General features: G+C 41.1%; 1 protein-coding gene and 1 long non-coding RNA gene across 13 annotated transcripts in view; both read left to right on the forward strand.

Moving 5' to 3' along the window:
• Magi2 (membrane associated guanylate kinase, WW and PDZ domain containing 2) overlaps positions 1-22,395 on the forward strand; it is a 1,223,070-nt gene that overhangs the window by 101,933 nt on the left and 1,098,742 nt on the right. The gene's annotated exons all lie outside the window — the stretch shown is intronic.
• Positions 1-22,395, forward strand: part of LOC111756875 (uncharacterized) — a 168,817-nt gene that overhangs the window by 101,625 nt on the left and 44,797 nt on the right. For both annotated transcript variants that reach the window (XR_010042297.1, XR_010042298.1), the window contains exon 3: positions 1-22,395. This exon is cut by the window's left edge and continues 78,566 nt beyond it; it is cut by the window's right edge and continues 44,797 nt beyond it. This is a non-coding gene — a long non-coding RNA (uncharacterized LOC111756875).

The raw sequence follows: 22,395 nt of genomic DNA on the forward strand, positions 1-22,395 counted from the left end.
GCAGGGCAGGGCAAGCGATGTCTCAAGGAAAGAGTAACTGAGTGGAAGGCTTGCCATAGCCCTCACTCAAAAGGTCTTCCTGTCAAGGGGACATTCTTGGGCTCATACTGGGAACTGAAAGTCCGAAACAGTCCACTACTGCTTGTCAGCTCCGAGGGCCAGCCTGTAGTTTATTTCCAGTAGAGCTGCTCTCTGCCCAAGGGTTCTTGTCCTTGGATGGCTTGCTGTGATTCTGGGACCGCTGCTGCAGATGGAGGGTGTGGAGCCATCTGGAAATGCCTCCAACTCTCACATGGTTTACCCCAAGTATCCTCATTTGCGAAGCTGTTTTCTTAGGCATATTCATTCTCAGACTGGGCTAGATCAGTGGCATGCAAAGCTAGGCAAAGGCTCTGGTGGGTTTTTTTTCCTCTGTAAGAATAAAGTTTTGTCCTGTTTTTGTTCATGTTTTGAGTTATTTTGTGTGTGTGTGAGAGAGAGAGAGAGAGACAGAGAGAGAGAGGAGTTTGCTTTAGGTAAATGTCTTAAAGTACTTGAGGATCACACAGTGAGGACTGGGAAGAGCTGTGCTGGAAAACTATTGACATGTTTATTTTTATTCTGTGACTGCTAGTTTTTTTTTTTTTATTTTACACATTTTATTTCAGTATCTGAGGGTTTTTTTTCTCACCTAAACAATAGAGATTCAGTGGTCTTCTTATTAAGAAATTAGCCAAAGGCATATAAGTTTCAAAAAAGAACTGAAGAATTTAAATTTTCATGGCCATACATTTCAAGCATTGATCCTGTTTTTCCATTTTAGTTAATTTGTACATGTTTCTTTGGTGTTTTCCAGCTTTTAGTTAATATACCCTTGATTTAACTAAGATAAATGTTTGAGATATAAAAAGAAGTACATGATGTTCATTATGCTGTGACTAAACAATAAAACTTGCATTTGCCAACATTAACTGTGGAAGAAATTATGAGACAATAAACGAATAATTCCTAAATTCAGTATCAAACTTCAAAGCGATATTGTTTAGCCTTCTGAGAGCTGAAGAAACCATTTCTCTCCTTTTTTATCCTTAAACAAGCTCACTGATTTTTCAGTAAGTATTGTGCCAGACTCTTGCATATCCATTATTTTATGGAATAGTCGCCCCTTGGTGAGAGGAATAATGTTAATTTTCTTTTATGAATAGGAACATGGAGCACCAAAGTTAAAGGCAGAACCTGAACGAGAATCCAGGTCTTGCATCTCCCTGTCCTTTCCTCTGTTCAGAGTCACAGCTTTCCTGGATGTATGGGTGGTGTCTCTGAGTAGGTGGGTGGGACCGAATGGCAAATGTATTTCATTGTTGGTTTGTATCTGTTACCACTCTTAACTCTCACAACTGAACGTCTCTTGGAAACAGAAAGAAAATTCCCCTGTGGAGGAAATAGTACCAGAAGATACCAGAAAATTAATCTTTAATAAACTGATTATTTAGAAATTCTTAGAATATATCTCACTGCTACTTCATAAAAACTATTTTCCCCTTGAATTATTAATACCATTTTCAGCTCACTGACATTACTATGTTTTAACTTCGTTGTCTTTTATATCAAGGGTAAATGTTTTGAAAATGACTCTGATTAATAAATTAAAACATTTAGAAGAATCACTTATATGCCAACTTTACTAATTTAAAAGAATTAGCGTTTCGTGCTTTAGGACTAGCTTATTAACTCACGATCAGAGGAAGCCCTATTTAATGACTTGTGAATGAATTTTATGATTCCTAAATATATTTTTCTTCCTTAACAGTTTTATATTTAAAATGGAAAACACAAATCTGGTCATAGTTGCTCATACCTGTAATTCCAGCACTCAGGAGGCTGAGGAAGGAGGATCACCACTAGTTTCTCAGCCAGCCTGGACTGTATATACATGCTGGTCGGAGGGAGGGACATTTCAGGGTCCTAAGCCTCTCTGCAGTCTTAGTTTATCAAACAAGAAGAAAAGACAGTTACATTTTTAAGAACAAAAGGACCTTTTTCATTTCCATAGTTAGAAAAAATAGAATTCCTGCCAGGGATTCAGCTAAGCTAAGCATAAAGACTTAGGTGCTCTTCTCTCACTGTCATGAAGTTCAGAAGACTCTCTTTGTAAGTCCCGTGGTAACTATGCTTTCACAGATCAGTCTTACTAGGTGATAGCTTCTGACAAGGGGCAGGGGTGGTAGTTATTGTAACTGAGAATTATGAGCAATATTCCTGATGCGCTTCTTTAAAAGTGTAGAATAATATTACTTACAAGGTTTTAGATTCTAACTAATGAAGAAGAGATCCTGAAGTGAGAGTACTAGGACCTGAAACATGTGTGTAAAATAAAATACACTCAGTAAAGAGTTTCACAGATACAGGCATCAGTGGGGTAATATGGAGCTAGAAAACACAGAAGCAGTGCGCCGTGTGTAATGACCTCACTCTGGTTGGATGTCTGACGGTATAACCCTCCAGAAGAAAGCACTTTGGGTCTATTCAGAGGCTAGACCAGAATCTAGTTTGTGTGATACACAGAGGATTACAGAGGAGTATCTCTGTGCATCAAGGCACAAGTCTGCGTGGGAATGAGTATCTGCATACGCAAGTATGTCTGTGGCCTCATGTCATTTAACCTGATCAGCAGAAGGCAGTGACATCCTTTCAGAAACCCCATCTCAGTAAAATGCATGACGGGAAAAGGGATGAAGGTGTCACATGTTCGGGTAGACATTAATTATTTTCAGAGATGACTTCCACTGAATATGTGAAATCTTAGGGAACAGCTTCTCTCTGTAGAGCACCAGTTTAAATACTATGGGAGACCACAGAATTAACTGATTCATCTTAAAACGACCTGTGCTTTCTGTTTTATATATAAGGAAGACAGGACCCAAGGGATTTAAGTAGCATGTCCAGAGTCTAACACCTGGTAAGCAGCTGGCCAGTGGATTGACCTGAGCAGTGACAACTGTAGAATCAGTACAGTCCTATACTCTCGAGCAAGGCAGGGTACTTGGGACTTCATTGTGATCCATGCTTGAATTCTGGTGGGCATATTAATATTAATGGAGGAAATACAGATTATCTTAAAATTGATAGTATCCTTCCCCCAAATGCACTAAGTATGGTCAGATTATTACTCAGGAGGTGATAATAGGAGTTAATAACTTTAGAATATTTATTGATAGGCTTCATTGCCAGAGTAAGTAAGGTCTTCTCAGAGGCTTTGAAGACATAGGTGATGTCACTAAAGAAATGCTTGGCATATGGAGAAAGAGGGAGACCTTGGAAAAATAACAGTGACCTAAAGAGATTAGATTGTAAAGGACATGTGAGGGGAATTTACCACAATAAAGGAAAACTTCCAGTTAATGACAGTGATAAAAATATAAAATATGTGCAGCTGTTGTTTTAGGGGTGCTGCTTGTCTAGAGAGAGGTAGGAGATATTAAGTGAGGACCTTGCCCTCCAAATGACTTGGAATGTCTAGAGTCACATGACTCACCACTGAAAACCTGAAAGAAGTAGCAATTTATTTAAGGAACATTTGCTAATATATTGACCAGAATCTGGTGCAGAGTATTTTATCACTTTCAGTCTTCACAGTGACTCTTTAAGAATATGTACCAGTGCTATTGCCATTTCCGATGAAGAAACCGAGTCCTAAGAAGTTGGATTCCTCCTCTAGGTTGAGATATGCGTCCCTGATTGAACCAAGGTGTAGCTGGGTGGAAATTCCTACTCAAACACCTTGTCTTCTGTAGTTCTAAAATGCTAATCTCAGTGTCCAAAATTAACATGAAAAAGGTAATATATTTCAGAACTTTTACCACAAAAGTCTTGTATAACAAGGATTAAATCCGAAGTTATAGGATTATCAATAAAAATCTAAATTTTTAAAGATGGTTTGCTAGGCTAGTAGTCAAGAAGAAGGTTGCAGAAACACTACTGATTAACTTTAGAAATTCACTTGGTATTATTTTTAAATTATGGAAATGGGCTCTGTGTAAAGACTTGCAATGATATTGAATGGAAATTGGTTGATAGATGGGTAGTAATTTGGGGGAGAGGCAGGGATTAGGGGTTGAAAGCTGCAGTGACCGATATCCAGATTTATTTCTGAGCTGTACAAGGATCATGGTAAGCTTTCTCAAATAAAATTTTGGAGTGAGGATGTGGTCAGCAGGGTTTTCCTATTTGTATCAAATAGTGGGAAATATACTTAACTTTCTAATGTGTGCTTCATACTGGACTCCGCAGAATGATGATTGAGTTTATGCCCTCAAAAACAAATTGGAAGTAATAAATATGATCTCAAAACTCCAGTTTAAAAATACTAACTGCTTCAGTATAACAGAAGCCACCATTAGTATGTTAAAAACTGCTTTGAATTGTAGTTGACTGCAAGCACAGTGCGAATGCATGTGTGACTTCTGCCCCCACCTATGAAGAAGTAATGTAGTGATGAACCCAGTGTGAACTATTACTAATGTTTCTGATGTACTTTGCACTAATTAAGCCCTACTGAGGATCCTGTGATTGCTTTTGACTCTATTTAAAGTAAAACTGGAGTTCATTCCGAAAGGGAAGAGGGCAGGGCAAGCGGTCTGGGTGTCTTGTTCGTGAAACTCCTGAGGGAGGAGTGAGGAATGAGCCTGAAAAAGCAAGCAGAACAGGGTGCCTGTCTGCTAAGCATCTGCTGGGCTCCTGGGAGGAAGGAGATCATTAGGATCACTGAAATTGTCTCCCTGTCCCAGAGTTCCAAGACCAAAGGTATCAAAGTGCTCAAGTGTCAGACTTTGTATCAGTTTTAGGATCACTGATTAACAAAGGTGGGGTCTTCACCTCCTGCTATAGCAAGCTTTTCAACTTCTATACCACTTTGCATGAGAACCTGGCTTAGATTAATGGGCCCCTGTAGAAGGACTCATGTAACCTCGTAGGAACGGTAATAGCACCTCCTCTGGGAGTGTGTTTGAGGATGAAGGAGGCAGTCTGGGTCCTAGGTTCAATGCAGGTTTTGTGCATGTAAAGTGCCCAAAATTGTTCTCAGTTTTTATTATCAGATGACCAGCTCACAAGTAGAATGATGTGGAAAAGCTACTTTATCATACCAGAATGGAAGTGGACAATTCTAAACTGTTCTTCAAATGATGAAATCAAGGTTCCCTGCTTCCAACATCCTAAGGGGAATGAATACATTTCCCCAGTTTTGTTCAGCATAATTACATCATTGATAGGAATACATTTAGCCAGTGTGGTCCATAAATAAACCCTGAATATACTAATCTGTAGGTAAATGGCAACGTGTAGGACATGATCTATATAAAGTCACTTAATACGGATAGTTTCTGTGTAACTTTATATCCTCAGATGCTTACATTCTATCTTAGTTAAATATAATATGTATGAGTGCTTTTTATTGTCATTTCAGCCATGATTTATAAATATTACTAGTATCAGAGCTTGTCAGATTTCTTAAAATAATATATGTAATACATATGAATATATATATATATATGTAATTACTTCTACCAGTGGTGAAATTTTGCATATTATGAAGTCATTAACAGTTCCCTGGAGCATATAAATGACTTTAACTGGACGGTGAAACCTTTAAATACAGCTCTCATTTTTCTCTGCCAAAAGCTGAAAGGGAGTGAGATATAGTGACTTTTAATGAGTGAGGTTATCTTTCACTTTGAAATTCAAGTACACACATGCTCGTCTTCTAGGCCCCCTGACAAAGCCTCCCCAGCCCCTGTGAGTGGTAGCCAGGGAGAGGCAACACAGATTTGCTTTGTGCTAATCACTGAAAAGTAATTCTGGAATAAATTGGTGTCTAAGTTGTATTTATCTGGCAGTAAATCCACAAGAAAAAAAATGTCCAAATAGCAACATCAAACAAAATAAAGTTGATACAAGCTTAAGGAATTGCACTTAAAGATTTACCATGTGTTTAAATTAACATTTAATAATAGTAGTTTTTATTATATGTATGTGTGTATGTATATATATAATTTAATACACACAACATTATGAAGTCAATGTATTGCCCACTTAGTGTGTGAGAAACTGGTACTTAAGTATCAACTGATGCTTCTGTAACTTCCCCTCAAAATAATGCAGGGGTTAAAAACAGTGGAGTTCAAAACCTTGGTGCAACACCAAACCCATAACTGCTGCAACCACCACTTGCTAAGAGCCAGGAAAGATCAACCTCAGCTGCAAAAGTATCTCCCAGGGTAAAAAGACCCTCACGTCTCAACAGCAAAGCATGAAGACGATGTGGAACTGATCTGCTTCCGAGGGGCAGAGAGTGTGTGGTCGATTTCATGGCGAGTTCATTCTGCTGCCTCTCTTTGGAAAACAGTGCTTTGGCTTTTAACGAGAAGCTTTCTTTGGTGCATCTATCAGAATGGTGTTTCATTAGCTTTTGATATTTTTATAACCAGTCCCAAATTCAGCAGCTTTTAGTCTTTGGATTAGTTTGATCTTTACAGAAACACACATTACCTGCTGAATGCCTGGAAGAGGAATCAGAACTATTAGATGAGAGATTACCGTATGCAGTGACTTTCTATTTGGGGTATTGCTATTAACTAAGGTGTGAAATAGCTTTCAGTGCATGCAGGCTATTAATGTTTAATATGTATGCCTCCTTTTAACTGACTCCACAATAACATGAAAAGAGTAAAAATAATGTGTTTTTTTTTATTTATGTAGCACACGTCTCCATGGAGCCCAGAGGATTTAGGTGACATGGTCTAAAAATGGCTTTGTGAAGGAGCACAGGAAACTAGTATCATAAGGGTTCACAGGTGTAGACACGGACTGAGTTCATACCTCTCTACTAAGGTGCATCTAACACGCTCAGCACGGTAAGGGTGGCTTCCTCAAGCCCATGATGAGTGGTGACCACGGTAAGCCATTGTGCATCAGACTCTCACTTTGGTTTTTCTTACAAAGACAAAGTAAGAAAGTGCTAGTTAGGGGGCTCAGGGTTACACTGATTATTGGAGTACTGTGGAAGAATTTCGTATTAATTCCCTTCACCTCAGCAGTGTTGCAGCAGTATACACACACACACACACACACACACACACACACACACACACTTTTAATTTAGTAGCTCTATTGCAAAGATTCATGTGCCAAAGAATTGCAGTTCTAAAGATATTTAATCATGCTGTAGTTTTTATCTTAAAGCAACAGAATGGACCTGTGTCACAGATCATGACTTTTGAAGTGCATGTCCCTTTTGTTAAGTGAGGGATCTTGATCTGTGTGATGATGACATGGTGCCTCTGTAACCATGTGCTTCTGACATCTACTGTCCCTGTAAGTGAAGACTCCCAGATAAATGGGTCAAGCCAGTATGCGTGTGTATGTGTGTGTGGGTGTGTGTATGTGTGTGTGGACACAATGCAGTGCAGGAAGAGTCGTCCCTGCTTGTATGAGTAGTTCTGAGACGCGATCATCACAGTCACCCTGGGGACTGGGTCACCGTAGATTGCTGCTCCTATTCCCGCTTTTCTGACTCAGTCACCAGGGCGGGGCCTGAGGAGCTGCATTTCTGTGGTTCCTGAGTGATGCTGTCCATCAGCTCTGCCAGCCACCATGTGGGGACCATCAGACCTCTGCGTCATGATACAGAGCAAGGCGTAACTATAGCCAGATCAGAAGGAAACAACAATAGGCTGTGTCCTTGCGACTTTCAAGTGTGAGTCAAACAGTAAGATGCAACTAAGCTAGTTCTGCTCCAACTGAAAAATATTACTGTAGTCAAAAATTAATACCGATTCTATCCTCATTCTCAGTCTAGGGACTCTGTTTGAAGTATATGGCTTATATTCACTCAAATATTTATTGGGCATGTATGCAACAGGGGTTTACATGAAACAGAAAAAAAAATCAAATCTCCTTCCTGTGTAGTCAAATTTGCCTTGATTTTACTTTGCTTTAATGTACTCAGTATATTTTTTATCACGTTTTTCTTTTGATCTCATCTTTAATTTTATACAGAGCTATCTTTCTCTCTTCCTATCCTTTGCCCAAAATTGGAAATCATGTGCATTTTCCCACTTGCATTGCTTCTGTGATGCCGCTGAGTGTTGGTGGGGCCCTTGGTGGCCCTGGGTCCTTCAGTGAGAAGCCCTTTCTCAGTAGAAGGGCACGTGAGGCACAAGCACTTTGAGAAATAGAACCCAGGGAACCGAAGTAACATGAAGCCTGCAGAACATCAGATTTATCATTGTAATTTGTTTCTGTTTGATTATTAATAATCTAGAAGCCACATAATACCATGTTGGCACATATTTTCCTAAAATGTTAATAATTGGTGATGCAAATATGAATTATAATAGCAACTGTCCTACACCAGTGTCACCAATAAGAATTCTCTTGGAATACAATGTGACCATGTTCATTAAGAAATTTACAAAGATGTTCACACTTCCTGAACCAGTATCTTCATGTGATCAACTCATAGCAATTTAAATGGCAGTGTACAATAGATACACATTGCTATTTATTATGATAGTGGTTCCCAACAGCAGAATATTGAAATGTAGATTTATATGGGTTAGAGGAGGCTTGGGTACATAAATTATGGTATATATATATATATATATATATATATATATATATCTACAATTTGTGCCATTTAATCACTGAAATTGTGGTAGATAAGGTACTGTTAGGATACAGGTAAGTATTTATGGATACATGTTTTTAAAAAGTACAAAATTCATGACATTTTGCCCCAAATTTCTAACACTTAAGTGAACAGAGGAAAATACTTAGCAAGAAGTACACCAACCATTGGGCTCTATCTGCATTATCTTGCATGTTTTTCCTTGTATGTGTTAACACTTTTTAAAGTTCCATCTGAAGAGCTTGTTGTTTACATTATATAACAAAAGTGAGTGTACAAGTGCATGCGTGTGCGTGCACACAGCTGATTGTTCATCCACAGAGCAACCTCAAAGGCACCATTCAAGGACGCTTTTAGGACTTGCGGCCCTTTGAGAGCAGTTGGCAGTCCTGCTTTGGTTTTTGCCTTGTGTGTAACCGTGATCACCTGTCCTTCTGTCTTGCCATGTGTGCGTTCCTAGAGCGGTCATAACTCAGTCTTTAATGCTGGTGTGTCTCTTCACCAGGAAGAAAGAAAAGAACCTGGTGCAGCCTGTGTCCCCGTGGCCCCCTAAAGGCTGCACAACAGCCTCTCTGGGTGCAGCCACTTCTCCTAGAAGTGGATAGTGGGAAGGTATTTGCAGGAGAGCAGCTTTCATGGTGCCTGTCTTCATGTCCACGACCAAATCCTCATCATAGTACAGCAATCCCCGACTTACGAACAGGTTCTGCTCCAGGAGAATCATCCTGAATCCAGTTCCTTCTTAACCCTAATTCTGACTCTAAACCAAAGCGAGTCTTACACAGCACCCGAGAAGGAGCTTGGCTGGAGTGTACACATCCTGGGGACTCACTGTGCTGTAGGATCTCCTGCTCCGGAGGTGTTCACGGAGTGTTAATCCTCACCAGCACTTTTTGGAAGTAGGTACTCTCTTCTTCCTGTTTCCCAGACAGAGTAACTGAATCCTGCAGCTAGTCTGTGGGTCATCCCCAATCTCACAGCTGGAAAGAGGAAGATCCTGGATTCCAGACAGCCTGGCCTAGCTCCAGAGAGTGTACTGCTGCTTTCGGGGTGGGGGTGGAGATTTTTCTTGCCTTGGTACATGTTTGTGAGTTAAATTCGTCTCAGGGAGAGGGAACCTGGTTTCCCCGCAGTCCCCTTTCCGCCTCCCTCCCTTCCTCCTCCCACCCCCTTGTCCCTTTCTGCATTTTCATTCCCCTTGTTACCACCAGTTTCTTACTCTGTCCTCATGCTGATGGCAAACATTATGAGGTCTGTGTGCGCTGCCCTGTGGTTTCACTTTGTCTGATCCGGACTTCTAACCTTGTGAAGGGACCCTCTGCTCATGGCTGCGGTTTTAGGGTGCAGTAGTGTTCTTGTCACCCCCAGGTGACATTCATCACCCTAATGTCAATGCAGTGAGCTCCCTGCAGGGCCTGCTATACCCTAGTACACTTTAGAGAGGACAAGGCCCCAAGGGGGTCGAAATCCTGGTGCAGGGAGCAGTGGTCACAGCTCTGATGTTGTGTGGAGACCTCAGAGGAGCTGGTTTTAAAGATGGCCCTGTACTTTTCTGGGATTAAAGGAAAACATGGTGTTAAAAATTCCAACTGCCATGGGGCAAACACGGGTGTCACACGCTGAGGATGCCTTACACACAGTAAGAGAGGACCACGTGCATCAAAGTCAGAGGAACTGGTGGACTCAGGAAATGAGTAGCACCAACACCAAACTCAATTTGCTTTGCATGAGTTATATTTTTAGTAGATTCCCAAAGCATGTTATCAGTACCTGAGTTACGTATATGAAGGATTCTTTCCATCAGTCTCCTTAGAAATATTTCTCTTATGAGATAGCACACAGCAATGAATAAAGTTTTAAAATGTAAAAGTACAGACTCAGTTGCCTGCTTTTCTTATACAGAATTGTATGAGGGAAAAGCTTACAAAAAGTCAGTGAATAAAGGAGTGTAACAAGGTAAGTTGAAGTGTTCTGTGGTGGTCAGTATTTTCCAGTTTTTCCTTAAAAAGCCAGGTTTATGACTACATGAAAAATGGTAGTATGATTTGAAAACTCTTTGCAACTAGCATGCAAACTTCATATGAAAATGAAAAGTCAGTGCTCAGTATGAGACTCACATTCCTTGTTTTCCTAAGCTTATGTGGCCTATTCACTATCCTTTAAGGAGGGCTGCAGCATCTAAGATAGTGTGTGCAGTGAGAAATCCAGCATTTAGGAAACTGATTTCCAAATTGTGTGTGTGTGTGTGTGTGTGTGTGTAAATTTCTGTGTGTTTGGCTATGTGGAGTTAGGTATCTTATTCGGTCATTTTGAGGGTGTTTTGTGATCAAAAGGAATGACAGTGCACAACTTATCAGATGTTCAGAGAGTCTGAGTGAGGAATTCCCGTATTTTCCCAGTTCTCCATGCCGCTACACCACCATGTTGTGGGTTTTCATGCGGACGTCAGTCACGTTGGTGGTACCCACAAACAGCTAGTTTTGCATTCAGACTTTGATGACCTTTAAAATGTTGCCTTCCTGTGCATGTATTTCCACAGGGCCTCATTTATAAAAACTCATATGGTCCATACACAAAATCACTTAAGGGGCCCACTGACTTTGTCCACGAGGAATCCTTACTTTTTAAAAAGTAGAAGCAGTGATTTTTCCATTCGTTTTCTCATGACCTTTGGTGCCTTGCGCTGTGGTCGTACTTTTCGGCAGCTCGGTGGATCTTCTTTCTCCCTAAAATGTGGATCACTTGAAAGCAGCAGCCAGTTCTCATTTCTCTCTGTCCCTCATGCTTAGCACAATGACTGACGCGTGCATTAGGCTTCTGAGATGAGCCTGTTGTTCACTGTGATTTGGGAATGCTAACAGAAATCGGGCTGGATCCCTAGATTGATTTCTCTGAGGTCTTATTTGCTCTTCATTTTCTGTAGACATTTCAGAGACTCTGAAGAAAGGTTTTCTAGGCAGGCTGAACTAAGAAAGGATGTTGAGGATACTTTATGTGTGGGGGACCGTGGGACAGTAGGAGGAGAGGCTCAGAGGCCTGAGGTGGAGACATGTAAGAGTCTGCGGGTGTGGATCTGCTCTAAGGTGACTAGTGATGCATGAGGCTACTGGCAGGAGACTGATCTGCATCTGTCAAACACTCCTCTGTGTTTTATAAACAGGGGAGAGTGAGAGTAATGTTCAGTCCTTTGTCTCTCCGAGAACGAGCTACTCCCTAGCTATAAAGGGATACTTAAGAGGTCAGGATAGAAATGCACGGGGATGCATGCAGAGACACAAAATGCAACTTCTCTTGTTTAGACAAGTTGTCTGCAGTGGCATTTATTTCAATTCCTTGTTTTATTGTACTATGAAGGACTCCTAAGGGGGCTTATCACCTGCAATTGCAGAGATGTACAGTGAGTTAGAAATGAGGATCATTGCTTTTGGAACTTGACTTCCTCAAAACTAGGAATGCCTGCAAATGCAGCAGTTGACGCCAACTGAAGTTTTATTGACTATCTAATGTATGCTAGGCAGGGATATTAAACCTTTGCATGTGCTGTGTCAGGCGCCACAGCCTCCTTGTGAGCTTCATCATCATATCTGTGAGAATGATAACCATGACAGTACAGAGACCTGGCCGAGTCACTTCACTGAGGAAGCACAGCAGTGCGGCCAGAATCTAACAGCGCTGTGTCCAGCCCCACTTGCTTTGGCACATTAAAGTATCCCTGGAGTGTGGGATTTAGCTCAGTGGCACAAGCGCCTTCCTGGCAAGCGTGAGGTCATGAGTTCAATCCCTGGTACCAAAAAAAAAAAAGGTATCCCTGGAAGATCAACTGTCCTGAGCCCGAGTTTAAACACATCATAGGGTGGGGCAAATCTAGGTCCTCTCCAGGAAGAGAGAGCTCAGCTTGAGCCCAGATACCCTCAGGCTGTCTTTGTGCCTCCTCCCGTAGAACAGAAAACTCCTGTAGGCTCCAAAACCGATGCTGTCACTCATGGCTTCTCACCTGAAGCTGCCTCTGCCCTCTCTGCAGGCCGTTGCTTCCTCTTACACACGTGCAAGGCTCGATCACGTTCTGTCAGTCCGCAGCTTGAACACTCCAGTGCTTCCCATTTCTGTTTGAATGTTTTTCCCTGTTTAATGTGCTTTGCAAACTCTTCCCTGGATGATGCTTGCTGCTTCTCTCTCTCTCTCTCCCCACTTGACTAAGTTTCCTCACCTTCACATTTACCTTCTGGCTCTAGCCCTTGATGCCTGCCCTCCAGAGACCCTACCATCCCTCTCCTCCACACCAGCTGCTCACAATTTGGGGCACTTTCGGTAGAAAATTGCTCCTGTCATCTCAAATTTGGGTCCCCCCCATAAGCTCAAGGAAGGGGAGGGAGGGTTTGGTGGATTTTCTTTGCTCTTGCATCCCCTTAGTTAATATCTAGTAGGAGCTCACAATGTTTTCTTGTGTGAGTGGGTGAAGGGGACTGCGTTTGAAATGCATACCACACCAGTGACAGTTGAGGCACAGTTTTAAGTGTTCCATGAATCTACACTCATGTAATTTGCACGAAATTATTTTTGGCTGCTAACTGATTTGCCTGACCTGATGAGATCCTTGCTATATGGAGCTTAAAGAAACCACTCAGGCTCGCACAGTGGCAATGGTAGGATTTGGCCCCAGATGCGTGACCTTGGAGTGTGTGCTCTTGACTGCTGCTTCAGTGTCTGAAGATTACATCCAAAGGATTGGGATTTGGAGGTGACATCTGGGACCTCGGGAGAGTCACAGACAGGGAAACCTAGGAGCTGAGTTTTCCTCCTTCCTCTGTCACTGACAATTAGGAGATTCTTGTGATCTCTCTTTGCCTTGTCCAGTTATCTCCAAAATTAGAAAAGCCTGGGTGGCGTGAACACAAGGGCCATTGGTCCTTAAATAACAATGCCTTAAGCCAATCAGCCATTTGTTTATGTCACTCTTAAGCAGGTAAAGTATTGAAAAGAAATCATCAGTGGCTGTGATCTAAAGTGACACTGCCACTTTTATATATAGATGTCATCCCCTTACCTCGGCTCTTTTGGAAATTGACAATCTATCCCGTGGCTGTTGGATCAAGGGCTTCCACTTGAATAAAGCTGCCAGGTGCTTAAATAAATAGCCATAGATGAGCCACGTAAGAGGCAAAAGTGAGTCTCCATGGATGCAGTTTATCTGGCATGTGATTCCTAATAATAACATAGATGAGAGTTGTAGGTCATCGCCTGGTCTAGCTGATTGTACATAGTAGGCACTCAGTAAATACTAGCTGTCTAGTTAACTTTAACGTTTTTTTTCTGGCAGTTTTCAAATTTATCACTTTTTCCCTGTCTCTAACAACACTTATTGAAAAAGGAGAACTAATAAGTGTTCCAGCTAATTTTGTACATGCCCTGATTATGTAATCACCATGGTATCCAGGCTTATAACTGAAAGCAAACAAATTTATTGGGAGAAAAATCTGTGCTTCGCTCTCTCAGGGAAGGTGTGGCACTATGGAAGCAGTGCCCCTTCATCCAGTTTCGTCTTTCATCAGTAGGCAAATTTTCCAGTAGGGTCCATGGGGATATAAGTGTAGTTGGATCTGCTTTGAGGGAATTGCGGTTTTGTGGAATGCTAGACAAGCCCATCTTTCAGCTTTAAGGGATACTGGCATAGGGCTGTCTACAGGTTGAATATTAAGGGATGTCAAGGCTAAAGAGTGTTAGTGCATTCACATGTCACATTGCTTTTGCAATTTCCTTCTAATCAGCAGTGCTGTAGTGGTAAACCAGGAGGCTAGGTTCTCGCTATGAACTGTAAGATGAATGCAGTTCAAATGTGTTTTTCATACACCTCGTTTCCACTTATTAGTGGTGCTGAGTATCCAATGGAATGAGGAACCTATCACTTATTGCAAGTAAATGAATAGGTTTAGTAATACAAGTATATAATGGACCAACTCCTACGCAGTTACCCAAATTATGTCCTTGATCAACATTCAATAATGGCAACCAGAAAAGGCACCTGCAGCAGGTGGCAGTCTGCCCACAGTGTACGAATCTGAACAGGTCATGCCTGTGTATTTCAGTCCTTCTCCCTGCATGTTGCAAAGCAGTTTTTGTTGTAAGCACTTTGCAAGCCACAGGGGTTTGGTGGGTGTTCTTGAGCTCTGCGAAGCCGTGGGTCTGCGATCACTCATTTCCTGAGTCCACCAGTTCCTCTGAAGTTGATGCACATGGTGCTCTGGCTTACCGTGTGGAAGGCATACTCAGCGTGTGACACCCGTGTTTGCCCCATGGCAGTTGGAATTTTTAAAAATAGAAAATAAATCAATTCACTCTGGTCAGCTTCCTCAATAACTTAGCAAACATTCCTACCATTTTAAAGCAAGCATTATCTCCATCCAGCATGTAAGAATAATCATTGCGTACTAAAATTTCACAAGAAAATTTCGTATAATACCTACAGTCGTAAATATGAGGAAATATGAGAATTGCGATCACGTGCACAATCTAGTACGCAGTTCCCAACACAGTATAAAACATCTTTTGAACATTTGCATGTTAAACCTATGATTTGAGGTAGAGAAATATTTGCACTAAATAAAACTGTGTTAAAACTATGACTTAGAAAATGAAAGTAAATTTACATGGATTTTTTTAATACAATGCTTTCTTTATGACTTTAATTTTAGAGTAGTTCTCAAATATTGATTGATCCCATTTTATTAAAATAGAGCAACTATATATATATATATATATATATAATTTTGTGAATGTTATTTGAATATTTGAACACTTGAGAAATCATATTACTTAAAATAACATTCTTTTACTCTGTAAAATAGTGATGCAGATTTATTAAAGAATTGCTCCAGCAAATCATGGAATTTTGACCTGGTTGTCATTTAAAAGATGAGCAAGGTACGGTAGCCCATGTCTGGAATTCCAGCCCTCTGGGAGGCTGAGGCAGGAAGATTGCAAGTTTAAGCCCGACCCAAGGAATTAGGCACTCAGAAAGAGACTGCCTCAAAATTTAAAAATTGCAAAAGGGCTCAGGATCTAGAAAAAGTAACGGCTTACACCAGACACATTCCAAGGCACACCTCATAATTTCCTCAGGAGCTTGGTAAAAAGAATAAAAATCCAAATTTGTTCTATTATTTATATCCACATTTGAAAAGGCAATAAAGTAATCACCTTGTCCCCTGGAAAGTGGGTATGTAAGCATAGTACTAACAAATGGCATTTCAAACTTAATTTTAGGTGTTGGGAAGGTTATGTCTGTTAGACTTTTGGAACAGTATGGGTGAATCATATCTGTCAGCTGAAAACCTCATTTCCTTGGTTTCCACGAAGCACTTTAAGGTGTATGTTTCAGGTCACCTTAGGTTTGATTTTATTAAATAAGAAAAAAAAATAAAAATAGCTTCAACTTAATAGATGTTCATTTCTACTTCATGTAAAAGGAATTCATAAATAAACTGTCCAGGGCTTGCATAGCAACCCTATGGTATCATCATGTCTCATAACTTCTGCTGTGTCATTCTCAGTCTGAGGCCCCAACACTGGAAGGTCCGGATGGTGCATAAAGCTACGGCACGCAAGGCTGCATGAGCCACATCTCCTTAAAGAGCATTTTCCAGAGGCCCATGCCTGCCTCTGCTTATGTGCATTTGCAGACTTGATGCACGCCTGAAGGCAGCCGAGCCTGGGAGTTTTTTAGCTGGTCATATATTCCAGAACTCTGCTATTAAGAAAGAAAGAAAAGTGATGATCAGATGATAGTGTGGAAAGTGAGTGTCTGAAATAGGACCATGCCTTGGAAATTGAAGGGCGCTATTGCATGGTGACTACACAGTACTCACACGTACATTCATATGCATGACTGGTCCCTTCTAAACAACTTTAGGGGACTGGGTGTGTACGGAGCACAGGTTGGGTCATCCATCCCCACCTTATTGGTGTATAAGAGCAGGTAGCCAAATGTGAAAAAGATAAGAAAAGAGTTGACTAGATATTTGGAACTTAAACCTCTAGTCCTAGATTGGCTCAAGACATCAAGAAATGGCAACACGAACTTTCCTGTCTGGCTTCAGGGAGCCACTTCAGGTACAGAGTGAATCTATAGTCTGGTGGCAGAAATGCTAGAGGGGATGCAATCTGCAGCTCCCAATCAATAACATAGTGTGTGTGTGTGTGTGTGTGTGTGTGTGTGTGTGTGTTGTGCATACTTAATACAACTCTCTGACTGTGTCTTACAGTGACGTGTGCCTGTCCCCAGATCGGTGTGTTTGAATTGGGAAAGACAGCCAGCCTTTGGATTTAAGATGGAAGGAAACTTCCTAGAGAAACAGTGCTAGAGTGAATTTGCTTAATCTTTCCTTCAACTTCAGGTAAAAAATGGTGTCAGGTTGCAAAAGCACACATTGTACTAAAGGAGCCTGCAAACTAGTACATAGCACAGTGGAATCCATAAATACTCTGGCCTTTTGTTTCCTTTGCTCTGCAGTTTATAGCACATGACTAATATTTTGTGCCTGAGTAAGAATTTGATAAGTATACTTATTAACCCACAATTTACAGTTATATTTGTTGATGGTAGCATTTATGGAAATGATAGAACTCAAGTGATTGATCATTATTTCAGTTTGAGGCTGATGCAGCCCAACAGAATGAATATGTGTTATATACATTCATATCTTTCCCATTTTCTTTCTTTCTTTTGGTGTACTTAATTAGACAAATAAAGTACATTCCACTTGGCCAGCACCCACACATTTTTTGAGAATAAAGAACTGTTCCCTTAGTTTACTAGCGAGCAGCAGGAAGCACTGTGTCTCTGTGTGAGCATGTAGTGATGGTCTACCACTGAGATTCTTAAACGTGCCACAGGAGCTTTTTCTCCATGGAATAATGGAATATATAGACACCATTTCATGGTGAAAGTTTCGGGAGGATTCATGTAATGTACTCCATGTATCCACAGTGATCAAATCAATGCTAAAAAGGAAGATAGTTAACTGAAGAAAGATATATGCTAATGTTTGTATGGAAGAAAGGGAGAACCTAAGTAGAACCAAAGAAGTGAGCTGCAGCACAGCAGGGGAACCAGTTAGGAGCTAATTACAAGATCTGAAGGAACCTTTGGGGGACAGTGATGAGTGATTTAAGTCAAGCCATAGCTGAAGGATGAGAAAACCAGAAGGTAACCTTTCATCCTCTCGAGAATTGGAACGCTGATGCCAAAAACTAGACTTACACAAATAAGTAAATAATGCACAGGAGTAAGGACCTCGGCGTATGCAGGGCGGTTCGTGGGGCTGTCATGGCAAGGGGAGAACAAAGAAATCAGAGTCCAGAACGCACCTGATGGACGGGGCTGGGGTAGCTTCATGTGGCGGCTGAGTTTGTGGAACACGGAAGGATCATGAGACTGTGACACTGAATGAAATAAATCACGGAGGCCCAAGATGAAACAGGTAGCGAGTGAGATGAGAGATGGTGAGAAACAGGAAAGTAGACTTTGAGCGGGGAGGGGAGGGGAACTACGAAAGATGAAGGAGGGAAACCTGTGGGTGCAGATCCCCCATAAGGGCGGTGATTGTTATCACAGACATACACTAACTAAAGCTCACAAAGCGAAATGTGGGGAGCCTAAACAAAGACGCGCTGAGCTTCAAGTCTGTGCTGGATTTCAAAACGTTAGCGTGAAGAAGTGCAAGTTATCTCACTGAAATTTGTACATGGATTATAGGTCAAATGTATGCTTTCCGTTAGTGTCATCTCTGTAGAGCTCGGAGCAGTTATTAGCGTTTTCCCGAGGTGCACACGTGCCTGGGTTTATGACTCGTGTCCTACCCAGCAATCAGTGCTGAGCTACACTTGGACTCCAATTTGCCACTTAAACTTTTGACAATAACATATGAAGGGCAATCAAAAGCTATTCCAAAGACTGTAATTTTTCCTACATTAACTTAGAAATGTGATTTGTTATAGTAGAGAGAACATGAGCTCCTGGATTCAGCTCTGCTGCTAACTAGCTGTCTGGCCCCAGGCAAGTTACTTAACTTCTGTGAGTCTTGATTTCCTCAGCCGTAAAATGAGAATCATAATACTCACCAGCCGGGGTAAGCGTGTGGATTAAATGGGGATGTAAAGCCTTTGCAGAGGGCCCGCCTCATCGCTTGCACTTAATAAATGTTAGTTACCTTCTTTCTTTGCTTGTGTGACCTGTAACTGATAAGGGGAAACTATTGCTCTGATACAGACATAAGCTTCAAAAGCAGGTGAGTTTGAGCAGAATAGGAATTTGGTTTGAGGTCACTGATACTTTGAAGAAGAAAACCCTCCCAAGATTAAAAATCTACTGAAAATCAAATTTAACTTCTTTGAAAGAATATCAAGAAATTATTCAAATATAGAAATATGTGTATGCATGCACTTATCTATGCATGTGTGTGTGCATGTATTCCTACAGAGCATACGTGTAATACAGTACATGTGAAAGCATTTTGTAAACTAGAGTGCAGGGATGCAAATTTTTTTTTTTTTTTTTTTTTTTGTCTTTTTCCTTTTTATCGGTACCAGGGATCGAACTCACGACTGCCTGCTTGCAAGGCAGGCGCTTATGCCACTGAGCTAAATCCCCAGCCTGGGATACAAATATTAATACAGGTGTCATTATTGTTGGATAAGGTTTGCCACTAACAGTGACAAATGCAGGGAAACAAAAAATAACCCCAGACGGGTAAAAATTAAAGATTGAGATAATCATGAAAGCAGGCCAAGTGGACATGTAGAGAACAGTGTGGTTTAAATATGGTTTCCCCCATAATTCCTAGAGACTCATGTTGAAATTTAATCTCCATAATGAGGTACTAAGAAACGGTACCAAGTGAGAGCTTCAGAGAATGGATAACAGTCAGGGTCTATGACCTTAACACTCCATGGAGTGCGTGACCTGCCCACAGGAGCTCTATCCAGTGGGAAATCAAATGGACGCTTCCTACTTCAGCCTCAACCACACACAATCCTGTGCCCCTGGGCAGATGACTTATATGCAGTGTGCCTCAGGTTCCTTTTCTGATGTGAACATAAAGTGGTATCTGTTCCATTGAGATGGGTGTGAAGATAAAACATGACAGAGCAAATAAGACTTTTAGGACAGTGACAAACACACACACACACAGTCCTGTGCACAGAGGGTGCACTGGATGGTTTTGCTGTTGCTTGTATTGTTATTGTTAATGTATAATACGGATACAGAACACATAGACACTAGTGTGCTGTAAACATGGCTTCCCTCCCCGATCTCCCAGAAACGCAAGAGAAAATTTAATCTCCATAATGAGATACTAGGAGTTCAGTCCAAGGGAGCATTAGCCCATTGTCCACTTAGAGAACAAGCAAGGGCGGCTGTCTGTCAGCATGCATCTGATTTGCAACCTTTGAGAATTACTGTAATTTGTAGATGGAAAATCACTACTAAAAGCAGAATGCTATAAATAGAATGGTGTCTTTCAGCTCCCAAGACTGTGGATGTGTTAGAACAATGGGAGAGCAGTAACAAAAGCAAGATATTCCCTGGGGTAACCCTGAGGCTGGGCAGGGAAGCTTTAGGCCCAGGCTGCTCTGCTGAGAGTTTGTGGGGATTGGGAAGTACTTAGCGCCCTGTCCTCACCATTCAGTGAGTCCTTTCGTGCTGTGTGCTCTAGGGTGACTTGGCATGAAAGCCAGTCTGCCTCTGTCTTGTGCCCTGCCTGTCCCTGCCCTGTCTTGCCTGAGGCACTGTAGGGGTATGCTGCACAAAGACCCCCACCAAACACAGCCCTTTAACCCAGTGGCTACAGTGCGAGCCCAAATCGATGGCTTTCTATGTCACTTATTCAGTCTGTGATACTGAGTTCTTAGCACCAGAAAATGGACCGAGACACAGAAGATAGAATTTCCCCAGCATCAGTGTTGAAGACACATGGCTCACATACACTGCCTGTGGTCTTTTTTTTTTCTCAGCCTTGACGTAGATCCTATAGAGTAGAACTCAAAATCACTCCCTCCTGCTCCTCTGCCAGCTAGTTCTTAGGATACCCATCTTTGGTCCAGCATAAAAGTTACAACTCTCTGTTAGATTTCAGTCTGTCAAACTTCTCTTCCTCTGTTCCACCCCACAATGATTGTGCATCCTTTTCCTCTTCTTCCTGTAGTGCTCAGGATGCCTGCTTTGTGCCTCTCCCAGCCTCCGCACTGGCTTCTAGACAACGGACTTAGTATTTCAATACTGCTTCAGATTAGAGAATAGGAACACGGATCTATGACACGCCTGCAGTAATTTTCTATACCAGCGGGGTGAAGGAAGATGCCTCTAACTTTCACCCAACCAGTAATCTGAGTTGAGTAACTTTGGATGGAACGTTTGAGGCATCAGATTATTTTTAAATGAGTAAAATCTAATTTACACTCCTATTGTGAAAAAAGCTACATTTTTTGAATGATGTGCTTAAAGTTTCAAATGCTAAAAAAACGTGTATTATTTAGAAAACCGTGTTATATGTAATAGAAAATTCATCCCAAAGCAGCTTAAACAATATAAGAAATTTGTTATATCCCACAAGAGAACAGCACAGAGATTGGCAAGGCTCTGTCCAAAACTCCAATGATATAATTAGAGCCCAATTTCTCTATGTGCATTTCATTTTTTTTTTCATGTAGTTTTATATTTTGGCACTTCTGCTTTGAGAGCTCCCAGATGCTGCCAGTGGGCTCCGGGGCTAAGTTTTCTGGTTTAAATACAGAAAATAATTTGTCATGAGTCTTACGGACTTTGCTTAAGTCATATGGACATCTCTAACTAAAACTGTACCCAGTAGAATGGAATCATGTTGATCAGCTTAGAACTTTGTCACCAAAAGACAAAGGACTAGGAGGGTGGGGAAAATTGATCCCCGGGAGGTAGCAGAGTGTGGGTATCAGGGAAAAGTGACGGATCCTTTCTCAGGAAGGAAAACTGTAAACATTCCCTGCACCCTTTCCCAGGGATATTAGTCCACAACTCTAGAGGGGTTTTGCTTGTAAAATGTGTACAGTTAGAGTGTTAGGAAATATTTTGTGTTCTGAGAGTCTGAGAGAATTGTGATCCTAGGACTCCGGTTTATATACATGATGTGTATACACATTATGCAAAGTGACTGAGAAAAAAAGAAAGTATCAAATTTGATGTTATTAGTAGGCTGACTTGACTTGTTTCTAAAACAAAAGTTACTCCAGTAGGTCCCTTTATATACAATACTTTATAGAAACAAATAGGGATAACTCTGCATCTTTATCTTGATTTTTATAATTGTTCTTATTTGAAATTGTTTTTCTCAGTCATATCATTTAAGCAGCAATGCCAAAATGGAATGGAATTAATTACATCATGCACATTTTCATATTATCATTTGACTTAATTGAGATAGAGAAAGGGAGAGAGACAGAGAAAGAGAGAGAAAGAAATGCAAGTACTATAATAGGATTTGGAGATACAGTGTGAAATAGAGATGTACAGATATGGGCCCAGGCCTGATACTATTTAAACAGAATTTAGAAATCTAATTGTAACTAGAATTCCAGACCTGGGAGTTTGCCTCCTTCTTTTCATTGCTTCCTCAAACTCAAGCACATTCACAAAGGCTAACAAGAACTAATAATTTTAGTAGGAGCATGCTGGTGTGCTGATCAACCCCAGATGGAGCCCC

Source organism: Cavia porcellus, unplaced genomic scaffold (assembly GCF_034190915.1).
Source record: "Cavia porcellus strain 051 isolate PalLab524CR breed Dunkin Hartley unplaced genomic scaffold, mCavPor4.1 scaffold_2, whole genome shotgun sequence".
NCBI lineage: Eukaryota > Metazoa > Chordata > Mammalia > Rodentia > Caviidae > Cavia > Cavia porcellus.